Source organism: Rhipicephalus microplus, chromosome 2 (assembly GCF_043290135.1).
Source record: "Rhipicephalus microplus isolate Deutch F79 chromosome 2, USDA_Rmic, whole genome shotgun sequence".
Taxonomy (NCBI): domain Eukaryota; kingdom Metazoa; phylum Arthropoda; class Arachnida; order Ixodida; family Ixodidae; genus Rhipicephalus; species Rhipicephalus microplus.
In genome coordinates this window covers 153,027,856-153,041,392 of record NC_134701.1, presented here as the reverse complement: position 1 = coordinate 153,041,392, position 13,537 = coordinate 153,027,856, and positions in this window count along the sequence as shown.

Genomic DNA, 13,537 nt, shown 5'->3' with positions numbered 1-13,537 from the left:
GCATTTTTTGAGGAAGCAGAAAAAAATTTTATGTTGTGGCCTTCTTTTTTTTATTTATTTATTGATACTGCGATCTTTTACAAGATCATAGCAGGGGTGGTACAAAAGATAAACATAAACATCAGTGGAAACAGGCAAACAAACAATCAAAAACAAGTGTAATACAAACTTATGTATCTGATAGCTGCAGTGATTCTTCGAGACAAGAGAATCAACAAAAAGCAAGGTACAAACATAGATAACAATCATTTCTGCAGTGACTCTTCAAATGCAGACAATGTATTTAGGGTAACAACATCGTTATGTAGATTGTTCCAATCCACGATAGTCCTCGGAAAAAAAGAATATTTGAAACAATTTGTTCGTTGCATCAATGGAGAGATAGTAAGATTGTGTCTCTGTCTTGTTCCGTAACCCAATGAAAAGTGAACGATATGTGATATGTCAACTGCATAGTGACCTTTTATTAACTGGAAAAAATTTTAAGCGCAATATTCGATTTTGGTCCGGAATGTTTGGAAATTTGCTTTTCAAGAGAAGTTTTGTAATTAAAGTACGAGTTATAAATGAACCTAACAACCTTTTTTTGCACCCTTTCAAGTTTTTGGATATCAGTCTGAGTGAACGGGTCCCATATGACCACAGCATACTCCAATATAGGACGGATAATGGCATTGTAAGCGAGGAGACGAATACTTGGTGTGGTTGATCTTAAAGAACGCCTTAGGAAAAAAAGTTTACGGAGAGATTTAGCTACTACAAAATCTATGTGCTTTGACCAGGATAGATTTTTTGTAATCCAGAGACCAAGGTACTTGTACTGAGTTACTTCTGACAGAATTGTATTGTTGGTGGAGTACTGGAACAAAAGAGGGTCTTTTTTAAGAGTAATTCTCATAAAAACTGTTTTAGCGAAATTAACAGGCATCTGCCATTTGTCACACCACGAAATTACTTTTAGAAAGTTCCGATTTAGTTTGATTTAATCGTCAACTGAGGTGATCTTTTCATATAAGACACAGTCGTTGGCGTACAACCTAATGTGAACAGAAAGGTCAGTGACGATATCATTTATATATAACAGAAAAAAAAGAGGCCCAAGGACGGATCCTTGAGGAACGCCTGAGTTCACAGGAGCGTGTTTAGAAGATGTATTTTTTACCGTGAGAAATTGACGCCTGTTTGTTAGATATGCTGTTATCCAGTCAAGGATCTTTTTGTTTTGTAGAATACAAGTTAATTTGTGAAGTAATTTAGCATGCGAAACTTTATCGAAGGCTTTTTGAAAATCCATAAATATGGCATCCGTCTGCTTCTCTTCATTAATTGCTTGAGCAAACTCATGCGTAATTTCCACTAAATGAGTATTCGTTGAAAAGCACCGCCTGAACCCATGTTGAACATTTGTTAATACTTTATGAGAAGCAAGGAAGGTAATTATATGATTATGAATAATGTGTTCTAAAATTTTACATGATGTTGATATAAGAGAAATCGGTCGGTAATTCGGATTAGATGACTTGTCTGCCGCTTTGTGTAAAGGCTTAATTTTGGCGATCTTCCAGTCATCTGGCAGTTGGCCTTCATTCAACGAATGGGTATACAAAATAAACAAATAGCGAGAACACCATTATGCGTAGCGCTTCAAGAAGGCATTTGGAATGCCATCTGGCCCGGTTTATTTTTTAACATCAAGATTCAGCAGTAAGTTTAAAATGCCATTCTTGGAAATGACTAAGTCTGGAATAGGTGGGAGCGATATTGAAAAATATCGCTCCCACCTATCTTGCATCCCAACAGTGCAATAGTTGCTTCGTTTGACATGCAAAAGAAGCTGCAATGAAATGCTATGACTTTTTCACAACGTACAAATGTAGCAATGGCGTATGATGACAGTTCCCGGCATTTCAAATCCCGATAACGCAATATGATTACATGGCGCAGTCTAGCCGTCCAGAAATTAAGAATACATTCACTTGTTTAGCGCTATTCTAAATATCTAACGTTCATAAAAGAACAAAAACGTACTATACATACACACACACATATATATATATATATATATATATATATATATATATATATATATATATATATATATATATATATAAGGGAAACATGTGTATACTTAAGGGCTCGTTTTTCGTGTTTTACACAATATTGATGAGATTTAACAGACAATAATGCCAAGGAAGGTATAGGGGAAGTGGGGAAGTTATTCGGCAAATTGTAATGTAAATGAGAAGAAAGAAAAGTGGGTGGAAAGATAACTTGCCGTGGGAAGGATCCGAACCTGCGACCTTCGAATAACGCGTTCGATGTTCTAACACTGAGCTACCACGACAGCTATCCCCCAGCCACTTCATTGGGCATCTACGTCAATTTAAACGTGGGAGTGTCAGTCAGCGCCACTAGTAGCCACGGCGGCGAGTGTGGCACACTCTTTATGAGCCTGTTTGGGGTCACGTAGCACGTGAACTTATTACTTACTGGCAGCTGACCGAAAGTTCCCCGTATACAACCTAAAGGCACCAAGTCTGCCAGCACGAGACATTCGTTAATGAATAAGGGAAACAAGTGTAAACTTAAGGGCTCGTTTTTCGGGTTTTGCACAATATTGATGAGATCTAACAGACAATAATGCCAAGGAACGTTGCATATATATATATATATATATATATATATATATATATATATATATATATGTATATATATATATATATATATATATATATATATATATATATATATATTTAAAGGAAAGATTTGTATACCTAAGGGCTCATTTTTCCGTGTGTTAACACAATATTATTGAGATCTAACAGACAGTAATGCCAAGGAATGTACAGGGGAAGTTATTAGAACCGATCGATAATCCAGCCGTGAGCAGGCATCGAACCTACAACCTTCGAATAACGCGTTCGATGCTCTAACCACTGAGCTATTTTTTCATCCTCTTTTATTTCTTCTTACTTACATTCCATTGGTTCTAATAACTTCCCCTGTACATTCCTTGGCATTACTGTCTGTTAGATCTCATATATATATATATATATATATATATATATATATATATATATATATATATATATATATATATATATATATATATATATATATATATATATATATATATATATATATATGATTCAAGAAAGACGTTGTGCGGGTCCGGTGCACATATCATGAATAATTAACAGAGCACACTTACAAAAACTGAATACTTTACTCTACGCTTCGGCTGTGACATAGCCTTTGTCAGGATGAACAAAAATACGAGTGTCTGGCCGCTTTTATGGGCAGGCATAAACAAGTGAGTGCCAAACACGTGCAATCAGCGTATGAGTGTCCTAAGTATTTCAAGACAACCCTGACAACACTAAAAAAGCATGAGGAAAAAATTTTATGCAGTGGACAAGTTCACGAGCATAAAAAAGGCACTTGTAACATTGACAACTGACGACGATGATCATGCATGAAAAACAAAACAATAAAAATATGCGATAACATTTAGGAAGCAGAGAATAGGTTGGAGATGCTTCTTTAAATAATTCGCAGAAATGCGGGCGTCAGGGCATCGTAGAAAGACATGACACGTTTCCTACGCATTCGTTAATGCCGGATAACACACTATTGAGTTTATAGATTAAAAAGATTTTCTAATCTTGCCATCATGGTGCAATTTCAAGCCTTATTCCAAAGGCGTCACCATAATCTTGTCGAACGAATGACCTGGTAGATGAAAATGCTTGTAAATGGGAGATGTGGCAAACAGTTTACGTGTGATTTGTAGTTGAAACGGATACGAAAGGATGTTTCGGTTCGATCGATGTATTGCATGCGGCAGATTGAGCATTGAAGTAAGTAAATGATGTTGCTGCTATCGCAGTGAAACTCTCTGTTAATCTTAAGTGAAAAGTTAGATGCCGTGCTTTTAGCAACAGTTGCAGTGGTCATGTGCACGCAAACGTAGCGCAAAACCCTCGAAGCCTGGGTGAAGAGCGTCACTTGCGAGCATGCGAGATGGTAGGAGCCTTTTCAATCCATTATCAACAATTTGGGATGTATTTACTGCCACGATCTTGCAACCACCATAAAGGTAGGAGAAACCAAGCCTTTGTGCAACGTTGCAACAAGTGGGCAAGATTTTTCAACCAGCTCTTCGAAATTTTGGCCAACATTCAAATCTGGTATTCCGCGTTCATCATGGATTTGAATAGCTCCCGCCAGCTCGCGTGCTCGCAAGCGACGGTCTTCACCCAAGCTTCGAGAGTTTTGAGATGCTTGCCTGTCACTTTAGGCAGTTGTGCTTCAAAGATCCACATGGTGCGTCATCGACTGCTTGGGAAGACTACACAAGCAGCGGAGCTCTTTCTAATGTGCCTCGCGCCACGAAAACTCGTTATTACGACGGTCTTCCGTCATCTGACAAAGTGGCTACACCCGCTGCGAGAATGCCACTAGGTGGTATTCAAACGATAAAAATTCGCTCAGCGACAAGCCGAACAAGTACGCCAACGGCAAACAGCACATATACGAGCAGGGCAGCAACAAGCAAGCCAATGAAAAGCCGACCATCGACAAGCAGGGCTTCTGAGAACAAGGCCAAAACGAGTGATGCAGTGAATAAGTGGATACCAGCAAAAAAGACATCGCCAAGCTGTGTACCTTCAACCAACGCAACGACCAGCTTGACGAGAAACAAGACACCGGCAAGAACGACGACCACTACCACGACAAAGAAGGGGATTTTAACAGTGTTACCAACAATCCAGTGAGTAGCAAGCCAACAACAGCAGCTTCTCCACCTCCCAGTGGTGCCACGTCATCCAAGTGAACGTACCAATTCAAAAACAAGCGGTCTGATCCTAACCAAGAAACCGACTGAGTACCACCTAGCTTGGGTAAGACTTCCTTTGGGGATGCTTCCATGCATTTTTTGAAGCTTAGAAAAGTAATTAAAAAGCATATTCGCTGCCACCTGCATGCTTCCACCTTAAAATGTATATTCTACATCGACAGTGCCTAAAGGTTTGATCCTTACTTTAAGGCTTGCCACGTCTGAAATGAATAGCAATTATTTTTCGAGGTGGGACAACACACTCAAACAAGCTTCTCTGGAGCTCACACGCATTGTCACTAATCTTTAAGGGTCATCCGGAAAACAGCTAAGGAACAAAGAGAACCAACACTTTGCCATGCGGAATTTCACTGCCAATGAAAGAGCGTTGCTTGACAACTAAAGGCAAGAAAAAATTTGCGAGCTCGGCGACAAGAAATACAAAAAGTTGATGCGCGATACCATTTGCACAAGCGTCAGCACTCCTGATGACGCAACGTCTTCAGTGCATTCGTCCTCCGCAGAAGCTAGAAATATAGTAAATATTTCTAGTACCACGTTATCGGCAGGGGATTTGAGTGTTCTTCCCCGTGGTTTGAACTTTTATCCTCCCACTGGAGGATACAATGAATGCCAACTAATCAGCAATCTGCACAATTTTGAAAGAAACATTCGTTCACGTGAATACTTTCATAACCGGTCTACATTTATCAACACAGCGTTTTTTTTTCTGCTAAGCCTTGGACTCTCCCTTCCCAAAGGAATAAATGTCTCAATATTTACATCCGATCCGTGCAGCTTGAGTTGTGCTCGAAGCATACAAAAAGCAATCGTCATTTCACCGTAACCTAAGCAACAAAGAAAAACAAACGATCCAGACCCTGCCTAGCCGAAACGACGTCGTCATCAAACCAGCTGATAAAGGCGGAGCAATCGTCATAATGAATAAGGCTGATTAGCTTCGTGAGGCCCACAGACAAATGAATGACCACTCATTTTACAAACATTTGAGCTAAGACCCAGCCGAGAAATTCAAGACTAAAATAAAAGAAACTTTTAAAACCTAGTAAGCGAAAATAAAATTCCAGAAAGAGCACTTACATCTTTAGTCCCCCTGTGACCGGTAGCTGGTAGATTTTATCTGCTCCCTAAAATTCATAAACAAAACAATCCAGGCCGGCCAATAAGTTCAGTATTAGGAACCATCACGGAAAGTCTGTGTCGCTATGCAGACAGCATAATTAGTGCCATTCTTCCTAACTTTTCTTCATATGTGAAGGACACAAACCACATTATACGTGACATTGTCAATGTATGCGTGATCCGAGTGATGCTCTTCTGGTTACATTCAGTCACTGTACAGAAATATACACCATACGGACAGGATTCGTTCTGTACTCCAAGCATACGATTCGGTAAACTACAAACCCATTGACGATTCCACCTTAGGCATTATTTTAGCACTGATACTCGAGCTTAACAACTTTGAATTTAACGGTGAACATTACGTTCAAACCAGCGGGACCTCGATGAGCACAAAAATAGGTCCCAATAATGCGAACATCTTCATGGGCATTATAAAAAATAATTTTCTCGCCACTCGTAACCTTAAACCACTTTATTACAAACGCTTCATTGACGACATTTTTTTTTAAATTTAATACCATGGTGAAGCCGCATTACTTTCTTTGATTGCTGACTTCAACAACGTGCAACCATCCATCTTTTTTTCCCACTCCTATTCACCAGTGAGCATAAGCTTCCTTGACGCTAATGTAGCTTTAAGCAATGGTAAACTAACGACGAACCCTTCCAGGAAGCCGAGTGACCGACAAAGATATCGTCATTTTAAAAGCAGCCATAACAAACATTGCAAATCAAGTGTGCCCTATAGCCAATCTATTCATTTTAAAAAGGATTTGTTCGGAAAACAGGGAATTCACTCGCAACTGTGACCAGCTCCGTAAAGCTTTAACCGAACAACAATATCCTTCACAAATAATCGACGACACTCTCCAGTGGGCCAATTGTCTTGACCGTGAAGAGCTGATCAGTAAGGACAAGCGATTAGTGCCACCTTCCCGAACCAACCTTGTTCTAACGCATTCTGCATCTATTCCCGTGTTGCATATATTCAGAAGTCATTACAACTCATTGACACCGAGCAACTGGCTTAAGGACATTTCCACTGAATCACCACGAGTTGTATATCAGTGATCAAGGAACTTTAGCGACATTGTAACTTCTCGCAAGACTAGATTCGTTGATCCTGTTGGTTGGCAGCCTGTTACAAACCGCGATGTAAAGTTTGCGTGCACACGACCACTGTGACTGTTGCTGAAAGCACGGCATCTAACTTTTCACATGAGATCAACGGCGACTTGAACTGCGATAGCCGCAACATCATTTACTTACTTGAATGCTCAATCTGCCACATGCAATACATCGATCAAACCGAAACATCATTTCGTATCCATTTCGACAACCACAAATAACACATAAACAGTTTGCCACATCTCCCATTGTCCAAGCATTTTCATCTACCAGGTCACTCGTTCGACAAGATTATGGTGACGCTATTGAAATCGGGCTTGAAATTGCACCATGATGGCAAAATTCGGAAATTTTTTTTTATCTAAACTCAATAGTGTGTTATACGGCATTAACGAATGCGTAGAAAAAGTGTCATGTCTTTCTATAATGCACTGACACCTGCATTTCTGCGAAATATTTGAAGAAGCATCCCCAATGTATTCTCTGCTTCCTAAATGTTATCGCATATTTTTCGTTGTTTTGTTTTTCATGCTTGATTATCGTCGTCAGTGGTCAATGTTACAAGTGCCTTTTTTATGCTCATGAACTTGTCTACTGCATGAACTTTTTTTCTAAAAAAAATTTATTTCTTCCTAATGCTTTTTTAGTGTTGTCGTGGTTGTCTTGAAATATTTGGGACACGGATATGCTGATTGCACTTATTTGGCACTGACTTGTCCATGCCTTACCATTAAAGCGGCTACACACTCGTATTTTTGTTCATCCTGACGAAGGCCGTGCCACAGCCGAAACGTAGAATAAAATAGTATCCAATTTTCGTAAGGGTGCTTGCTCCTTTATTTTTCACTATATATATATATATATATATATATATATATATATATAATGATATATAATAGACAGTAATGCCAAGGAATGTACAGGGGAAGTTATTAAAACCAATGGAATGTAAATAAGAAGAAAGAAGAAAGAAAAGTGGATGAAAGAATTACCAGCTATATATATATATATATATATAGCACGTTGTCGAAATGCGACTGACATGTCAGAGATTCCCTCCCGCATCCATAGTTCTGCGGTCAAGCACAATACCCATTATACCACCACGGCTAATTAGGTCGCTAATGGAAGCCATTCATACTGAATGCAACACGACCATTAATGCTATGCATGTCTTTTTACCATGTCACAACAATTTGGTATTGTTTCGACCACATTAGAATGATTTCTAAGTTTCTTTGTCTTAGTATATAGAAGTGATGATTACGAGATACACGGTGTCGGGTGGTTTGATGAATTGCCACAACTTGGGTTTTTTACTGTGCACATAATCTCAGCGCACGGGTATCTAGCACTTTGCCTCAATTGAAATAATTCTTCTATGGTCCGTATTGCATCTCACGAACATAGGGCCAGCAGTAACTGCCATAGCTCTGACATCATTATCAGGGTTCCCTGATAATATGTAGGTCTATAAGTAATCAAAAGCAGTGTATTCAACTTGAACAAGTTACTACTTTGCCCTCTGCCGGATGACGTCATATGAAATTCTGCATATGTAAAAGAGCAATCATACCCATCTCGCGTTACTGTACTGTTCAATTTTATAATGTAAATATTGAGTGGCACATTTCCCCGTAGGCCGAAAATACGACTTTTTCCCAACACGGCCACAAGCTTTGCAGCACTGCTACGCAAGAACTCACAAAACTGAACTTGAACAGAGAGAAAGAGAGGTTTATTATGGGAAAAAAGAAGCCGGTGATGGTGGTGGTGGTGGTGTTGCAGCAGGCGGGGTTAGCCTGGCCTGCATAGCCGGCAATTGTTCCGCCTGAGCATGTCCTGAATTTGGAAAATGTCACCACGTGTCAGACAGCCCAGTGTCTCGCAGGAAGACTAACAAAATTCGTTGCACGTTCATCCTAGTTGCCGCGGGACCTTCAGGAAAGATGACGTGATCAACTGTCCGGTGCCAATGACAGCCTTTTCGCAAGGTGCGGATCATCGCTGCCCTTTACACATAAAACTGTGGGCAAAGCTAAATGAAATGTTCAATATCCCCGATGTCACCACAGAAGGCACAGCGGGGAAGCGTATCTCCCAGTTTTGAATGACCAGGCCGGGGTGTATGCGGAGCTGGTTCTTATGCGGTACAACAGCGTCGCTTCCTCACGAGAAAGTCCATGAATTACACATGCTTGGTGTGGAAACTTGTAGATCGCCTTGAAATGATTGCGTATCACATCTTTGTTGTTCTGGTAAGTCTTGGGAGTTCTTACTTTTGGAAACGATGTACGTGCTTCGTATGCAAGGGCATCAGCCTTTTCATTGCCCTCAATGCCAACGTGAGATGGGATCCACTGGAACTTAATATTAAAACTCTTGCCAGTTAGGTGTTTGATTAGTGCCAGAGATTTCCTGGTGAACTGTTCTTGAGGTAGGCCACGATGCAGTCTTTGTAGCGCCGATTTGGAGTCCGTGTCCGTCAGCACTACAACATCTCGTGCAGAAAAAGATTGCAATTTTCGCAAAGCCGTCGTGATGGCAGCGTTTTCCACCGTTGTGGACGAAACCACGCGATCCAGGCGGCCCGACCGTGACACGCCAAGGAAGGGTATGCAGAAAGCCGCTGCGCAGCTATCCGTTTGTGTGCACACTGATCCGTCGATGTACACTTGTAGGTGGCTGTGGTACATGGTGCTGAAGTGGTCCAGCGCAAGAAATTTTGCTTCCGCGGCTGGAATGGTGCGCTTCCCTGGTAGATTGGGTACGCTGAAGTTACACGCAACATCCACAAAAGACCATGGCGGGTCCATAGGGCGCCGTTTAGGCAGTTTCAAGCCTAAATATTGAAATGTGTTTAGTGCCACGTTGAAACGTGAGCCAGTTCTTGCTCTTAGCCACCGGAAAAACGCCGTGCCTGCGAAGGACTCGCCCAGTCTTGACAGCTGCGTCAATAAGACCTGAGACGCCAAAAGGCGGCGTGGAAGAGACTCGGCTTCGTTGGTGACCTTCGTGTTTGAAGCCGCCTGAGGGACTCCCATCGCCAAGCGAAGGCCCTTTCTGTGCACTGCCTCTAGGCGTTCGAACTGGCTTGGTGATGGTGATATCAGGGGCAGCTGAAAAAGAATGCGGCTCGTTATAAGCGCATCATTCAATTTAAGCATGGACGTAGGATTGTTGCCCCAATGGACCCCTGCCATGCGACGAAGAGCGTTGATCCTTTGCACTGATGCAGTGACTATACCATCAACCGCACGTCGCCATAATAGCTTGTTGTCGATGGTAATGCCCTGGAAACGGACACTTGTTGCACAACGAATTGAGTGGCCTCGAATATTCAGCGACAGACGTGTTGACTTCCGTCGCACTCCCGAGAAGAGCATGAAGGCCGATTTTTCCGCTGATAAAGATAGGCCAAGTGTCAACAAGTGACGCTCAGTGATTGAAATAGCGCTCTGTGCTATCCGGGCCAAACGTTTCTGCTGGTACCCTGAGATCCAAATGCAGATGTCATCGGCGTAGATGGATATTTTAAGTGCTTTCAGAGCTAAGTGCAGAGTGTCGGGAAGGCTGGCCATGGCAGCGTTAAAAAGCAAGGGAGATAGAACACTTCCTTGTTGGACGCTGAGAGAAACGCGTCTCTCTTCGCTCGTTACATTTCCAAGCCTAACACGGACACAGCGGTCTCTGAGAAATTCATGTACGAACAGAAGAGCATTTCCCGACACATCCATGGCTTGGAGCCCGTTCACGATGCCTGCCTGAAGCACACAATCATATGCCTTGGCAACGTCCATGAAGACGGCGAGTGTCGAGAGTCTGCTGACGTGGTAGTGCTCGATGTGGCTTAATAGGTCCAAAACACTGTTCTGGGCACCCAGTCGTGGGCGAAATCCAGTCACACACGATGGCCATCGTCTTCCTTGTTCAAGGTACCAAGTTAATCTTGTATATATTAATCTTTCCATCAACTTGGATACGCATGATGTAAGAGATACCGGTTGATATGACGCTAGGCTCGTAGGATCCTTTTCAGACTTCAGGACTGGCACCACCCATGCTGTCTTCCAAACAAATGTGATCTCTCCCGTGCTCCAGACATGATTAAATATGTCCAAAAGGGCCCTTTTTCGCTTATATGGTAGATTTGTCAGCATTTGATTGCTGATCAAATCGGGACCCACGGCACAGCGTCTTCTTAATTTGCCATATCCAGCTCTCGAAAGGTGAATGGCGTACCCATCGTGTGAAAAAACTGGGGTGACAGAGGAATCGCCGCTCCTGCTGACCTACAAGATGTGTACACGTCTGCGAAATCCTCTGAAAGGGTTTGCAAATCTATTCCTTGTTTCAAAGCGAGTGCTTCGAATGGCCTGTGTGTTCGGATCTTCCCAGAAAGACTGTTTATTACTGCCCATATCTTTGTCAAGGGCGTAAACGTTGACAAACTCTCACAGAAAGCGGCCCATTGATTTCGTCTTAATGTTTTGGTATGGCGATGAATCGCAGCGTTTATCCTGTTATATTCGGTTTTCGCAGACGGATTTCCTTTTGTTCTCATTATTTTCCGCTCCCCCGTCTACGTGCTGCGCAAAGGTTCTTTAATTTCAAGTCAGGAGCAGGAAAATGGAACTTCTACAGAGAGAAAGAGAGGTTTATTAAGGAAAAAAAGAAGCCGAGAAGTTGGTCTGAATCAATTTACTGACCTGATACTAAGCATTCGGTATGGAAATCGGGTGATAAACACAGTATAGAGATGGTTTTGACAATGATGCGCGTGAACGCGATGAATAATCTAAACAATTTATGACCAAAAGTCATTTACAGTCTTTTTTCGAGTCTTGTCTCACGCAAAAACTTGTTCCGAGTTTTGGAAATTGTGCGCTAATTACGATGCGTAGCGTCTAAAAGAACCTTTTTGGATACTTGTTGCTTGACAGTGTTCAATAAAAAAGTGGCGAGTGATTTTCTCTCTATTCTATAGTTGTAACTGAATGTTCGCAACGAATGAACACCCTTGTAGACGCACACTCAAGGTGTCCAAAGTTCTACTGAGGCACGCTGACTTACAAACTTACACACCTGGACTCGTTCACCATATTTCAAGTGCTGCAGCTTGCCTTTAGTGTTTATTCAATTATGAAATCTTCGTGCGAAGGGTTGTCATGTTCTTCCTGCAACCGAGGTACACCGACATCATTGCAATATTTAGCATTAGAACTTGATACTTAGTGAGAGTAATCTAGGTGGTACGTAGGATAATGAAGAAATGAAAGCATTCAAGTGATAGCCTCTTATAGCCATGGATCAAAACGAAAATATAAGTGATTCTGAACAAGACCTTTCTGCGCCACCGCGGTGGTATAGTGGCTAAGGTTCTCGGCTACTGACTCGCAGGTCCGGGTTGAAATCCCGGTTGCGGCGGCTGCATTTCCGATGGAGGCGGAAATGTTGTAGGCTTGTGCGCTCAGATTTGCGTGCACGTTAAAAAAATCCCAGGTGGCCGAAATTTCCGGAGCCTTCCACTATGGCGTCTCTCATAATCATATGGTGGTTTTGGGGCGTTACACTCCACATATCGATCAATCAATATCAATCAAACAAGACCTATTCAAAGTGGCGCGGGAATGTAACAGATGCGGAACAGATAGGCGTGCGGCTATTTGGTAACTGTGGCAGGGCTATATTGTCACGTTACTCTCGACAAACTTGATAAAAAAATGGGCTTGTTTAGTCGACTACTCAAGCAGCGGCTCAGAAAGATCGTCTTCGTCTTCTTTCACACTTCGATCTCACCCAAGCAAACCATGTGGCAATAGTCCCCCCCTTTGAAAGCATCGACTCGATGCTCGTAAATAAAAAAAATGAAGGTATACACACGCAGATATAGAGAACCAAAAGAGGGAGAGTGCCACTACTCGCAGAGCAAATGAGGAAGTTTCGCCAACGCTTCCGCCAAGCGCAAAAAGAAAGGGCATAAAAACACACGAGAACACAAACAGCAGCAGCAACGCAATGTCACGGCATGTCGTAGCACGTGAAACCACAAGGGCTACTGTGTGAAGTAGGGCTTCAGCCGAAGGACATGCACGGTTTCGGGCCGAAGCTGTCGACGAGAAGACGCTGCGCCGTCCGGAAATACCTCGTAGGTAAGATCTGTGATTCGTCTAAGAACCTTGTACGGTCCAAAATAACGGCTTAGGAGTTTTTCGGATAAGCCTGGTCGCCGGACAGGGATCCACACCCACACTCGGTCCCCAGGGTGGTAGGTGACATTTCGATGGCGGAGGTTGTAACGTCGTGCGTCTGCATCTTGTTGGTGACTGGTGTTAATGCGAGCTAGCTGACGAGCTTCTTCGGCGTACTGAGTGTATTGCTCAGCATCTTGAGCAAGTTCATTGCTTTCGTCGCACGGAAGCA